This window comes from Mandrillus leucophaeus, unplaced genomic scaffold (genome assembly GCF_000951045.1).
Source record: "Mandrillus leucophaeus isolate KB7577 unplaced genomic scaffold, Mleu.le_1.0 Scaffold298, whole genome shotgun sequence".
NCBI classification, from domain to species: domain Eukaryota; kingdom Metazoa; phylum Chordata; class Mammalia; order Primates; family Cercopithecidae; genus Mandrillus; species Mandrillus leucophaeus.
The window spans coordinates 2,058,670-2,073,377 of NW_012103120.1; the positions used below are offsets into that span (position 1 = coordinate 2,058,670).

Here is a 14,708-nt window from a genome sequence, read left to right on the forward strand (position 1 = left end):
TTTTTTTTTTTTTTTTTTTTTTTTTTTGAGACTGAGTCTCCCTCTGTCACCAGGCTAGAGTGCAATGGCGCCATCTCAGCTCAGTGCACCCTCTGCCTCCTGGGTTCAAGTGATTCTGCTGCCTCAGCCTCCCTAGGAGCTGGGATTACAGGTGCCCGCCACCACATCCAGCTAATTTTTGTTATTCAGTAAAGACAGGCTTCCACCATGTTGGCCAGGCTGGTCTTGAATTCCTGACCTCAAGTGATGCACCTGCCTCACCCTCCCAAAGTGCTGGGATTACAGGCGTAAGCCACCATACCTGGCCTCAGTCTTCCCCATTTTCTTAGATATGGTGTTAATTTATAGCCATCACACAGAGCCTTCTGTATTTGTTTTATGTTCAGTGAACTTGGAAAATAGTTTCTCACTATCTGCCACATAAAATTTTTAGAATCTTCATATATTCATTGACAGTTTTAACTAGACTCCTTTAATCTTTTTCTTCCCTAGGTGAAGTCAACACTGTTACTTTAACTGTTTCTATTAAGGAGTTATTTAATACCCTCTAATCAATTTGCTCTACTGCTCTGCAGACACTTATATTTTGAAATTAAATCTCCTTCTTAGATTATAGACGTAGAAGAAGGACCAATGAGGACAAGATTTCATTTAAGGTTTCTATTATGTTCACAACGTGCTGACTCTATTAGATAGGGCAGAGCTAGCTATTCTAACAAACCCCCAAACCAGAAACATCACACAATTAGAGTTCCTCTCAGCTTATGTAACAGTTCACTGTTAGGGATGTAGAGCGTGAATGCGGAGGGAAGGATCTCTGCTCTTCACCTAAGCTGACAAAGGCCATGCCGTGCAACCTCTCAGGTTTCACTGGCATTGACATACAGCCAGAAATGGAGAGAAGAGATAGGAGGGGTGGAAAAGACATATTTTCTTTTTAAACATCTGAACAAAGAAGTGACACATATTAGCTCTCTTACACCTTACAGTCACACCTAGACACAAGGAGAGCTGGAAATGTAGACCCTGGACAGGAACTTCTTCCCCACAGCCACCTTACGTGACAGAGAGGGCATGACTCTTTGTTAGACAGCTAGCTGTGGCTGCACACTGAACTTCCAGGTTTCCTTTCTTTTTTTTTTTTTTTTTTTTAAGATGGAGTCTTGGTCTGTCACCCAGGCTGTGCAGTGGTGTGATCTTGGCTCACTGCAAGCTCCACCTCCTGGGTTCACACCATTCTCCTGCCTCAACCTCCCGAGTAGCTGGGACTACAGGTGCCCGCCACCATGCCCAGCTAATTTTTTTGGTTTTTTTTTTTTTTTTTTTTTAGTAGAGACAGAGTTTCACCATATTAGTCAGGATGGTCTCAATCTCCTGACCTCGTGATCCACCTGCCTTGGCCTCCCAAAGTGCTGGGATTACAGGGTGAGCCACCGCACCTGGCCTGAACTTCTAGGTTTCTATTTGTACTTTTATGAAACCATGAAGTATACCAAGCACTAATGTCTCAGTCTGTTTTGTGCAACAGAGTACTATAGACTAGGTAATTTATAAAGAAAATAAATGCATTTAGCTCATGGTTCTGGAGGCAGAGAAGTCCAAGGTCAAGAGGCCTGTATCTTGTGAGGGCTTTCTTGCTGCATTATCCCACAGCAGAAGACAGAAGGATGAGAAAGGGCAAGAGAGCGTGTACATGAAAGCAAGAGGAAGAGGGGAACAGAACTCACTTTTATAACAAGTCCACTCTTGTGAGAACAAACCTGCTCCCACAATATTGACGTGAATCCATGCATGAGGGCAAAGCCCCTCATGACCTAATCACCTCTTAAAGATCCCACCTCTGAATGTTGTTGCATTGGTGATTAAGTTTCCCACATAGGAACTTTGTGAAGCACATTCAGACCATAGCAACTATGTACCATGGACGGCTACATTCATGTACATGACAACATGATTTCCAGCGCACTGACAGTAAGGTGGTATATATCCAACGTGTCCTCTATCAATGTAATTTGCTCATTATTAGATGTTTGCATCAGTCTACAAAATAGCAAATGATAATGTCACTTGAGGCAGTCAGATGCTTCTGTGAGTGATCAGTCTTCAGTCTTCAAGGACCAATGTGTTAATTTCTCTGAAAGGTAAAGCATGATCCACATTGGTTCACCTGCGACTTTCTTGCTAGAATGGATCCCTTCTTGCTCCCATCCTAACTTCCACAAGATGTGTAGCATGGGGTCAGTCCCAAGTCCCAACGAGTTTAGTCTTGCAGGAGTAGGCTGAACTTGGTGCTAAACTTGGGGCCAGAAGTCGGGGCCCTGTGTTCCCAGGAGCGCAGCCAGCTAGGTTGTGGTAGAGGGAGGGCCCTCTGGGTGCCATCTGGTGGAGCTATAGTTGGAGAACGTGCTTTATCTCAGACCATACTCTCTTTTTTGGAGTGTATTTTGTTTCATAGGCTGCTGTAATGGGAGAACTGGGTTTCAAGATGATTTGGGCTTCTGGCCATGTCAAGCTGAATTAGCGGCTGGATGACAGGCATACCCTAGAGAAACCAAAGATAAATGCCAGTTTTAACAAGGTTTTTTTTTATCCTTTTTTCTCTGGTTAAATGTGAATGGAACCCAAATTCAGTCCAAGGATCATGTCAAAGGCAGGAAATTAAGAAAAAAAAAGAGTTTGGGATTAGTATGATTTTACTACTACTAAAATTTCTGTTAAGACCAAAGATTAAATATAAATTTATAATTTACTATCATTTTATAGTGATAAAAGGCAGAACAGTTTTGCATGTTGCACAAATACATACTTGTGCAAATACATAAATATATTCTTGCATATAAAGTTTTCGGAATTGATGTTCTGAAAACTATTTCTCAACTGTATTTGTTTTGAAGAATGTAAACAGGACAGAATTGACTGGAGTTGGGGGGAGCGGTCAAAGGCTTGATATCTTAATGTAATCTAACCTTTACTGTATTGTTAAGGAGGCCAGTTTTTAGAAATCAGCCTCACAAGAACCAGAGTAAACATCTCTAATACCTTTAGAGTTGACCTAAAAAGTATAAGCCAAATGAGATTTTACAAGTTTTTGCCTGCTGATACTTTTTACCTAATACTGCTTGTAATAGCAGATTTTCAGTTGTATTGAATGTTATGAATTCTCATTTTAAAACCAAACAACTCTCTTTCCACCGAAAAAGTTCTGCAAAAAATGTATCCCAATCCATAGCAATTTACTCTGAAACAGGAAGTTTATTATTTTATTTTTCTGTACGTGGCTAAGTCAAGTATTCACTTTTCAGAATTATTTGAATTTTTAGTGCTGTATGTTATTGAATTACTATTATTGTAATTGGTTTGTTATGTGTACTGTGGCCTTTGAGTTTCTTACATTTTTCATGTAGATGTTATCTGTCTTTTCTGAAGTCTACTTTAAAAATGCATCAAATCTTATCTTGACCTTTTGACTTAGGACTGGTTTTATTTAATAGGGTAAGTTGATTGCATTTTGGTTAAAAAATTAAATTGTTACCTGGTTATTGGAAAATTCGTCCTGAGCAATGATGTATTACCCTATTCTCTCGACCTAAATGTGTTTTGGGGTAATGAAAGGCCATTGACACATTTGTCAAAATAAGAGTAATGAATGTAACAAAAAGTCATTTCCTAGATATGTTTGGCATAATTGCTGATGTGGTAATATAATTAATACAGTCTTTTGGTGGTCATCCCAAAGCCTTCAGGGTTTACATCACCACAAGGAGGTTAAAAATGTAGCAGTGCCCTATCAATAGTACATATGAGCAAGGATTAAATAGTTTTTCCACATGATGCCATGGAACCATGTTATGCAGAATTACACATCTGTGCTTTTTAGAGCACTTTGCCCTGAATTGGATTATGCTGAGAACTATTAAAACTTAGGAATCCATCAGCATGTGGACTGAGATCCGTCATGGTAGGAAGCATGAAATATTTGTATTTTATTTTATCTCTTGTTTAGATTTATCCAGTGAATTGGCATATGTGTATTAAGTGCTCAATATAAGTTTGCTGAATTGAGTTGTTATTGTAGATATATCTTAAAATTCTTATAGATGCTCTCCTACACAACTCTAGGGGGTTTTTTAAAAAGTGAAAACTGAATATTACTATAAAATTGGTTCCAATTCTAAGGAAAAATTACAAACCTCCACAATATTAATATTTTGTCCTGATAAATTATCATTGCTTCACATCCAATGAAAATCTATTGTGTGGTTTTATATGTAATTAACATTTTTCACAACTTAATGCAGGAAATATTTTATAACACATATATGGGCAAAACCAGCTGAGATTATTAAGCATCTTTTATTTTATTAACAGAATAATTTTGCAATTCATAGTTGTCCTAATATTTGAGTGCAGTCCAGAGTTCCTCAATTGACACTTGTTTCTCTTCTCTGAGGGGTTTTTCAGAGGTTGATAGTATGACTTCTGTTCCCAGAAATCCAAAGTTCAAAAAGACACAAATCCTCCCTTAGAAGCCTTGGGTGTCACTGAATTGGTTGTTTAAAAAATGAAACTTAATGTGCTCAGCTGTGATTGTTCTACTCCCCATTCCTCCTCTCTTTCTCTGGCTAATTCTCAGCTGGACTATTTGCAAAGGAAACATTGAGGCTGATGGGAGGAGAGTTGGAGACTGCAGAACTTGGGAGCTGTCCACTGCTGAGCCTTTGTCACAGCCCAGGTGGAACTTGCTCCTCAGATCTTGGCTGTTCCCAGCTTCTATTTATGACCCTTGTTGAAAACCTGAGGCCTTTCCAACATAACCTAAAAAGTTCCTATGCTACCAAATAAAAAAATTTAAATAATAATAATAAACCCATAGCAAAGAAGTATTTTATCCACACTGTATAGATACATTACAAAAGCCTCTTTCTTCCTCTAAACTGAAAAGAGGAATCAGACGTGACTCTGTAGGCTGGAATCCTTTAATGGGATGTCCACCAGAGTTCTGGTCACTTCTCCGCTGTCACTTTTGATTGAAGCCAGCAGAGATACGTTTTGGCAAATCTAGTCATGATTTGTCTTCCTTGCAGGGCTCTCTCTTTAATTGTGTTTCCCATCAGAGAGCCAGTTGGAGTTAATATATTGACAGTCTGCTGTGATTGGTGACAATCAATGTCTTGTTAACATTTCCCCCACTTTTTAACCCACAGAGCAATGCTAAGAAGAATTTTGGTTTAAAGAATTAAAAGGAAGAACAACTTCTTCAGATAAGAAGAGCTTCTTCAAAGGTAAGAGTTTGTCTTCTTAAAACATTTGGATTCATAGTTAAAGATGAGAATTATAATATTAAATAATGTGATTATGTAATATTATTGCCATAGTTAATACTTTTCAATCCGGAGCGTATGATAAAAGACAGAGAGTAGAAACATAGATGCAAAAACATTAATCATACCAGTGTCAAAGAAGATAGATCAAATACATAGGGAAGAAAACCAGCCCTCGTGTCCTTTCATAGTAATAAGATTTTTGTTTAACTAAATCATGAATCATAAAGCCCAGAAAATAGAGAGCAGAGGAAAAGCACTGCTGGTAAAAATGTTTCTAAAAGGACTAAAGATTAAAAATTATAGGGAATCATTTACAAGAAAATAATTTTCTTTTTGATTCAATCATATATCAAAAGTCTCCTGAGGGTATACCATCCATTAATGATTTTTCTTGTCTCACAGTGGAGTCCAAATAATAAAAATATCTCTTTTGAAAGTTTAAATGTTACTTTGAAATATGATTTCTGCTTTGTAAATTCTTTCCCCGTTTCTTATTTCCCACCCCGCTGTCCGCCCCATTCCCATTTGTGCCATTCAGCATTATCAGCTCTAGAGTGGACCCTGTTAGGCCTATGATGCCTTCTGAAAGGCCATCTATTATAGTACTGAACTTGATGAAAAAGTAATCTTACTTGGAGATCTGGAACACAGTTCAGAGAACTGTATCTCGACCAATAATAGCTTTTTTAAGGAATTATAAGAGCACGATTGTTCAGACATTCAGTTCTTTACCTTGTTGATTTCATTTAACAAATAAACTCATGGATTTTAGTTAAGGAAAGAAGATTGTATACAAGATTTTGAGATAGTGAAATCCTTTGAGCATATTGTCCCTTGTTCTTGAGAATTCTTAGGTTGATCCATTGAGATGTCCTTTTATAATTGAGAGGAAATGATTCATGCCTCAGCTGAATTTGCTTCCATTGTGTTATATTGAAACTGATTTCATATGACTAGTTCTTACAGTGTTTCAAAATACCATCAGAAATCCTCAAATTAGTAGCCTGGAAAATAAGAATGTTGCTTGGTAAATCAAATAGCACAAATTTTGTTCTGCTTGAACAGTCCCTGAAAAGTGGAAATCAGCAGAGACTGGCAAAATTGATGTTAGGTAATTATGACCAATACCAAAGCAGCCTTAATTTTGTACAGATGGCTCTTTTAAGAGAAAACTCCCTTTGTTGATGCAAAATGACCTGTTTTATAAAGTTTTTATGTACCCCTTTCCTCTACAAGTGTCCTTATTTCATAAAGAACACCTGCAAGGTAAAGCAATGTGATAGTAAGTACCATCCATTCTGATAGGGACATATACCAAATTACAGTTGTTAGAAACTAGGAGTTACTAGTAATGATATTAAGTATGGTGGCTTACCAATACAATACTAGTATCAGCAGTGAGGTATGGAAAATTCTTTCGTAGATAATATATTGTCTGATATCTATGAGGTAGTAAGGCACTGAGAGTAGGAGTTTCTTTGTAAAACTGGTGTTTTCTGGTGAGCAGGGAAAACAGCGGCCACCGTAAGGAAGTACATGGTGCCCTTTTAAGGTGGAAACACTGGGCTCAACAGCAGGTGCTTTCCCATTTCTTAGCCCACTCTCAGGTAGTTCTAAGGGAGTTTTTCTCTCTGGATGCATTATTTTTTCTTTCTTCCATTGTGTGAACGGTATTTGATTGAAAATCTGTGTCTTCTAAAGCAACAAGTGAAAAGGCTGTATTCTTCTTTTCTCAATACACACTTCTTGTTGGTCTTTCTGGCTAGCCTTTTGTTAATTGGCTCAAGAGGGCTTTTAGTTGTCAGGTGCTGTGAGAGCCACTAAAATAGCTCATTTTTTAGTTTCGTGAATGGTTGAATCTTGTCAAAACTAAATGCTGAGTCTTCCCAATTTGTTTCCCTGGCCTCACAGAGACCGACTGAAACTTCCCAAAATTCTAAAGCACACATACTCAGAATGTCCCTAGGCTATTCAAGTATTTGGTCTCTGACATTAGAATAAATAAGTTTTTTTCCGTAGCTACTTAGAGTTTTCAGTAGTTTTTCCCACATTCACTGGCATGCTGTGATGTTCAGAAAAATGCATGCAGTAAGAATTGTGGACTGTGGTTTGCAAACTCTCAGGCCCATCCCACATCCTTCTCTTTGGGAGGTGCCCTCTATCTGCCCTTATCCAGTGTCACACATAAAAACTGCTCACATTTGCCATTTTAACCCTAAAGTGTACATTCTCTCCCTGGGAAATCTGACTTCTACCTGGGTCGAAAACCTTGAGCTGAAATGCAAGGCTGCTAGTGGTGGCATTTTGATAATCAGCCAGAGTGAGGAGAGAGGATGCCTCTGAAATCACTTCATAAAGTGAGTTTTCCGCTGGCCACATTTGTGTAAGTTTGGTCCTGATGGTAACCATAAGGAGTGTGAGGAAGAAGAATGCCCAGGCTGCACCTTAAAGCATGTTCCTATTTGGCAAGCTGTGTATGAAAAATAACCTGACAGGGTGTTGGAGTCATTTGCTGACTGTTTTGGTTGATGACTTGAAAGTTGTTCTTTCCCTTGGACTTTACAATACCAAGTTGCTAAAGTTATGCGTACATCTTAAGAGAAGGGTAGTTACATTCTGAATAGATAGTAGTAAAACTGGAAAGAGTAAAAAGACTTTTATCTTATAATTAAGTTGATTTGTAAACATGAACCTGTATTTTATCACAAAGTCCTAATAGTTATACAGTTTTAATACTATTTATTTATTTAATTTATTTCTTTCTTGAGACGGAGTCTCACTTGTCACCCATGTTGGAGTGCAGTGGCATGATCTCAGCTCACTGCAACCTCCACCTCCCGGATTCAAGTGATTCTCATCCCTCAGCCTCATGAGTAGCTAGAATTACAGGTGCATACTACCATGCTTGGCTAGTTTTTGTATTTTTAATGGAGACAGGGTTTCACCATGTTGCCAGGCTGGTCTCGAGCTGCTGGCCTCGAGTGATCTGTCCGCTTTGGCCTCCCAAAGTGCTGGGATTACAGGCGTGAGCCACCATGCCTGGCCAATTTTTCATACAATTTAATAGTAAAGACAGCTATCAAAATTTTGTCCTACAGGATCATTTTAAAGCTGAGAAGTTTTTTCTCATGTTACTTGATACCAGTCAAATCAAGAAGACACACAGCACCCGTAGAAAGAATACTTGCCTCATGAAGCTAAAGGTAAAAAGCTCATGAATAAAGCTGTTACCCTGGGAAACCTAGAACTTACAAAAACCAAGACAGGGATCTAACTCCAAGTAAAAAATACTTACCTCTTTATTGTTTTATACTCGTAAAGTTTGATTCAGTATGTAGTCATCTGGAAAACTAGAACAATCTTTTCTTGTACATATTAACTTCCTCCCTCTTCACTGTGACATAGCATGAAGGCAAGACACAGATTTCAACTAAGTGACATCTCTTGAAGCATTAGCATACTTGGACAGTCCCCCTATTGTGACCGTGATGAACTTTTTCACAGAAGGACTACTTACCACTGAAATGCAGCATTCCTGGAAGCTAAATGACAGTGCAGTGAAGAACATTCTGTTCTTTCAACCCAGGCGACTCCCCAGCTTTCTGTTTCCACATGAAGTCTGAGCAATGCCCTGTGTCCTGGGGTCACATGCAAGCATATTAAATCCAATGTGCAACGTTTCTGTAGGGAGGCTAAATTATACATTTTCTGATATTTATCTGTGAGTTTTATTGGCATCCATGATTGAGATGCCTTTATTGATTAGGCATCTCATTTCTGCTCCTTGCATCCTGTCCTCATTATTCTTGTGGGACACAGCCATTTTTCTCTGGACACCTTATCCCCCTTCTCACCACTCCCACCACCCTGGGCTGCTCAGTTTGATAGCTGTTTCTGAAGGCTCCAAAAGAGCAGTTGAAATGTGTTTGAAGAAAGACATCAGCATTTTCTCTTGGGAGATAGCTGGGTAAGGATAATGCCATGGTGAGACAGTGATGAAAACAGCGGCATTATGTTTTTGTGTCAGCAATAATTGGTGCTAGTAGTCAGTAGAAGGAATCCTGCAACTTTTGCGTGTTCCCACCTCTCCTCCCATTGTAGTCTAGTGGGGAGAAATATCTGGTTTGAAACTGGAAAGAAAAAGCTGCCTAAGTCACTACAGTACACAAAATGTAGAGCACTCAGCATTTGTACACCAAAGGGCTAATGCAGTGACCTTTGCAAATAGCTTCTTGCATATACTTACTGGATTTGATTTGTTTTCCTTGCTGCACTTTTGGCTTGTAGTTCTTAACTGTTTTCTAGGTTTACTAGAATCAGAGCTCATGATGAAATAAGGCTAGATTCATGACCCATAGACTTTAATTTTGAGGTTCATCGAAATGACCAGAACAGTGCCACCAAAAGGCAGGGGGCACTGCCCTGTGGCTCTTGTTCCCAGCAAGTATAACCTCTATTAAAATAATTCTCGCTCTGAGAGGAAGCTTATTCCACATGGTAGTTACAAATGGTATCCCTTATTCATCCAGAGTTAGGATCTTTATATTTAGCATTCTTGTCACCAAAATCATCATTTATTGAACTTTAATTGTGCAACATAACCTAATGGGTGAGATACTCCAAGTATGGACAATTGGAAGTGAGACACAGCAGGAATACTGGAAGGCCTCAGGTGTTCAGGTCCACATGGTACTCTATACAAAGGTAGACATGTGTGCCTAGGTTCTGCGGGTATTTTATCATGTCTCTTCCTTCCAGCATCTGGACATTTCATCCCTGGCTGCTTTTGGAGGGAGTCGAATCCTGACAGGAGGGTTATCTAGGGAACTACCCAGGAGGAAAATGAAACCCAGTATGGAGCAGGAGGCCAGGACCAGGCCCCTGCTGGTAATGCAGTATGTTGCTGTCACAACTGACTGCATACACAAATAGATGCTTGGATTTTTTTTTTTTTTTTTTTTTTTGCTTTGCTTTGTTTTCTTTTATTTTGCCTTTCATGACAGCATTCATTTTGTAAGGCAAAGAAAAAAATCTCTTGGATGGATTCAAGTTTTCATATCTGCAGAAGGCATTTCTACAGCTATTGTCAAACTTAGCTGGTCTGTAAAGATTCTTTGTTTCTGGTTGACTGTTGCAGAAAGCAAGTTCATAAACTACCACAAATACAGGAGAGAATGATTTCTATTGAAAGAGTTGAGTAGGATATGGTGCATGGAGCCAGTCCTGAAAAGGGTTTTGTTTCTTGCAGCATGGTGGAAATTCACATTCAGATTGTTGCTCTGTGCTCTTTAGCATGCTACAGTGAAACAATGGGCATGCCAGCCGTTGTAGTAGTGTTGATTAATGCATTCCTTGAATGTGTTGATTAATGTGTTCCTGGGATGCCTCCTTAAGCCGTCACTGCACCTGAGGTGTGTCGGATATGCCTTCTCCCCGGCTGCTGCTTCGCTCATGTGAGCCGTTTTGCACATGGGTCTTTTGTGTGTGTATTTCACACCAGTGCCTTTATAAATAAAACTACAGATCTAGCAGACTTTTTACAGACATATTATCATCTGACAAAAGTGTCTACATTATAATCTAATTGGGACTCTATAAACTATGATGTTCATAGGAGGAATGCTCTTCTAATAAACACAAATGCTTGGTGGCATGGCTTAGTGGCATCTCTCTGTCCTGTGCATAATCCCACCCAGGGATTTATTTTTGTTCTTTTCAAAAGTTTTGAAAAGAAATCAAGCTGAAAATACTTATGGAGCACAGTTTGCACTTCAATAATATGAGAAGAGATGTGTAAATGGATTGCCCATTAGACACTTGGTACACTTGGAGTCTCAGTTGGAAACCCACTTCTTTCAGGCCAGCCAGGGTAATTCTGTTTCCACTCTGCTTCATTCCAGGTTGTGACTTCTCCTGCTGTATTCTGAATTCTCATTAAACAACATGTTTTTTTTCATAGCATATTTCCAGAATGACTTACCCTGATGTGGTTCTACCTAACTAATGGTTTGGAAAATATAAGTGGGAGGTTTTTGTAATTTGTAACTTGTACTTTGAGACATAAGGATTCTACTGCTACTTTAAAAACTTTCTGACCTTTTAATTCTCAGCAAGAAGACCAAAAGGATTAGAAATCCATGTTCTAAAATGATGTGAGAGGGTCCAGGCATAAAAGAAATGGCCCAGTGGTGCTGGGGCGATGGCATTGCCTGCTGTGCCTTGAGGCTCACACTATAGTATTTTAACAGGAAACCATCCGTGCTATTCAGAAAAATTACATTTAACATTGGGAAAAGCAAAGCAAACGAATTCATCTTGAATAAGAGGGAATTTTGTAACAAAATATTATCGTATGAAGCCATTATATAAAGAAGTGGTAAAGTCTGCAATATTTATTGCTGTTAAATCTTGACATGAAATTAATGGTGAAGGATGGCATTTTGATATTTTAAGAATAAGACTTCAATGAAGATTCTTTATTCTTTTAACACATATCAGTGACAAGACCATTCAAAGGTCTGCTTTGAGGTTCACAGAATATGTAACTTCTGTTATTTCAGTAATAATAATTAACCCCAAAGTTTACTATTATTTTTAAATAGTTATTTAAATCTGCCTCATAGATAGTATTTGTGGAAAATGGAAAATATTGAATTATTTCTGTTGCATTTGCATACATAAACTTCTGTTTTGGAACTTGAGGTACACAGAATATGTGTTTAAATCATTTTAATACATGTTTGATTTGGAAGCTATATTTGGAAACACTAATCTTATTTGAAATGTATTAGTCTTCAGATAGCTTTTAATTATATGATCTATTTAAAAGCAAAATGCACCCAAAAAGTATCTAAGAGGGAATATACATGTATAATTAGACATGCATTTTCTTGGTTTGCCTTGAACTCTGCAAGAATTGAAGTGGTAAACAAAGAGAAGCAGTGAGCACGATTAATCTGGTTTTCTGCAAAGCTTTTGATACTGTACTGAATAAAGCTGCTGACAGAAGCTATTAGCTTGGGGAAGGAAAGGCCATAGGAGGAACAGGTTATGAAAAAAGAGAATGGAAGGCAGAGGACAGTCCAACATGGAGAAGAAGCACAGGGGAAATGGCTTCTGCACGTTTCTATTTATTTACTTTTGTCAAAAAGCACAGAGAAGATGCAGTTAATGTAGTTTCCTAAATGACTTCGTTCCCCGGGGGGGCGGGGGAGGCACAAAACTGAGAAGGAACTTGATAAATATGACTAGACAAAAGTACCATATTTAAATGATTCAAATGACCTAGAAAATATATCTACATTCCAAGTGTCCTGTAAAATATTTCTCTATTATGTAACATTTTTCTCTTACTGAGAATCTAACTATAGATATTCTTTAATGCAACACAGTCTTCAAATCGATTTGGTTTGCAAAATATAAGTTATTTGACTGGGATATTTTTAAAAGTATCTGAGAAACTTTCTTGCCATAGAGGAGTAGGAAAAATAAATATATTCTACCCAAACCAGAAGTCATCCCTAAGGAAAACATACCCTAAATTTTCCCCTGGGTCTTCTCATGTGCTATTGATGGTTGTTGATAACCCAGAGCAGGTTTATGGTAGATTGATAGACATTTTTATTTTCCTGAAAACAGACCTTTAGATACTAAGAGTTTTCTTCTGTAGATTAATCTCCAAGTTCAGCAAGGAGGTAGATTTCAAATACCTACATTATAAAAGACTTCTTGATTCTGTCCAAATTATTTTCTTTCTTGTAATGTCGCTGCCTTGATCCAGTAAGTGAGCCAACATTTAGGGTATGGAAAGACCTTTGTTAGAAAGAGTACACAGTGGAAAGCCTTTCTTTTATAAAACAGGTTTCCCTCAGTTATGAGTCAAATGTGGTTCCTCATAAGAAAAATGTTCAGTAACCATTGAATGAGTGGTAGGAACATTGTTTATAGTTGATCTTAGAACCTCAACATTTTATTGATAATAAATCACAGTTTATTCTGAAGTCATTTGGGTCTCATTGATACAAATAAAATACTAATTTGTGGAACCTACATGTAATGCCTGTCTTGTGGCCATCTTTATTAATAAACATTATCTATTGCTTATTATAAATAGAGAACTGTGAGAGGTGATAAAAATACAAAAAGAGCCAGATATGGCTCTTGCTCTTCAGAGAATCACACTCATTCAGATGTATATGTATAAATTGACTGCTCATATACACACATATGTACATCAAAAAAGAAAAGCATGGAGTAGCATTATTGATGTATAAATTTGTTATAGAGGCCCAAAGTGCTCTAGGAATTCAAAAGAATGGTGACCACTAGGTACTGGGAGACTAACCAAGGTTTGTGATTAGTTTGGACTTTAACTGATCACTAAGGAAGAATGATTCTAAAAGTAGTTTAGAAAAATTAAAAAGAGTAGAAATTACAGCGGGGAAAATCACAGTGTCTTAAGCAGGGAGGGAGATAAGCATGGTATTTGAATGGTAAAAGAGAAAACAAGTAAACCAGTTTAAAGCAGCAAGTAGACCTAAGAAATGATTGAAAGTAATTTTGGAAAGGTGTTCTTTTCTTCCCTCCTTTCTTCATGAATGAATAATCATTTATACGTTCATTCATAAGTGAGCTACTGTGCATCAGACATTCCTAAACAGTAGCAAGTAAACTATACATGAAGTGTATACAGCACAGTAATTGCAATATGGTGTAATTAGTACAAAAACATGAAAATATACATATATATTATGTACATGTCTATGTGTTATGTACATATACATGTAAAGGTATAATAGTGATATAAAGGTAAATGTAGCAACTCTGCATGATGGCATCAGGAAAATCCTTGAGAAAGAACGTGAAACATGGGTGGACATCCCCCAGGCAGACATGGAGAAGGACATTCCAGGCTCTGGGAGAGCAGAGGTCAAGTAGATCCTATGTAAAGCCATGTAGTAGATACACTCCAAGTGCCTTGGTAGGTGATTGAAGGTGGAGAAGTTGGAGGTGCTGTGAAGACAGGTTGGAGAGGTCATCTGTGGCCAGGAATTTGGGATAGATTATGGGATTCCACTTAAGGATTTTGAGTACAAGAGTCACGTGATCAGATCTGAGTTCAGAACAGACAGCCCAGCAGCTATATGTAGGTATGTAAGATAGATTGGAGTACTGGTGAAATCAGAAACTGGAAACCAGTAGGAGGCTAGAGATGATAAGAAACAATAGAGCCTGGGCCACTGTCCTAGCAGAGGGGCTTAAGAGGAGACAGTTCACAGTATATTTGCCAACTGAGAATGAAGAATGAGAAAGAGCAAGGCCTGATCTCTGCCATTAGAGACTGGACATATGGTGGTGATACTGACCAGAATAGAAAATGTAGCA

The 14,708-nt window shown here is 38.1% G+C and overlaps 1 protein-coding gene across 1 annotated transcript in view; it reads left to right on the top strand.

The window, feature by feature from the left end:
- NRCAM (neuronal cell adhesion molecule) overlaps window positions 1–14,708 on the top strand; it is a 261,153-nt gene that overhangs the window by 79,301 nt on the left and 167,144 nt on the right. Inside the window, exon 3 of the mRNA XM_011986360.1 lies at window positions 5,205–5,282. The gene's annotated coding sequence lies outside the window, so the exon portion shown is untranslated. The remainder of the gene's footprint in view (window positions 1–5,204; window positions 5,283–14,708) is intronic.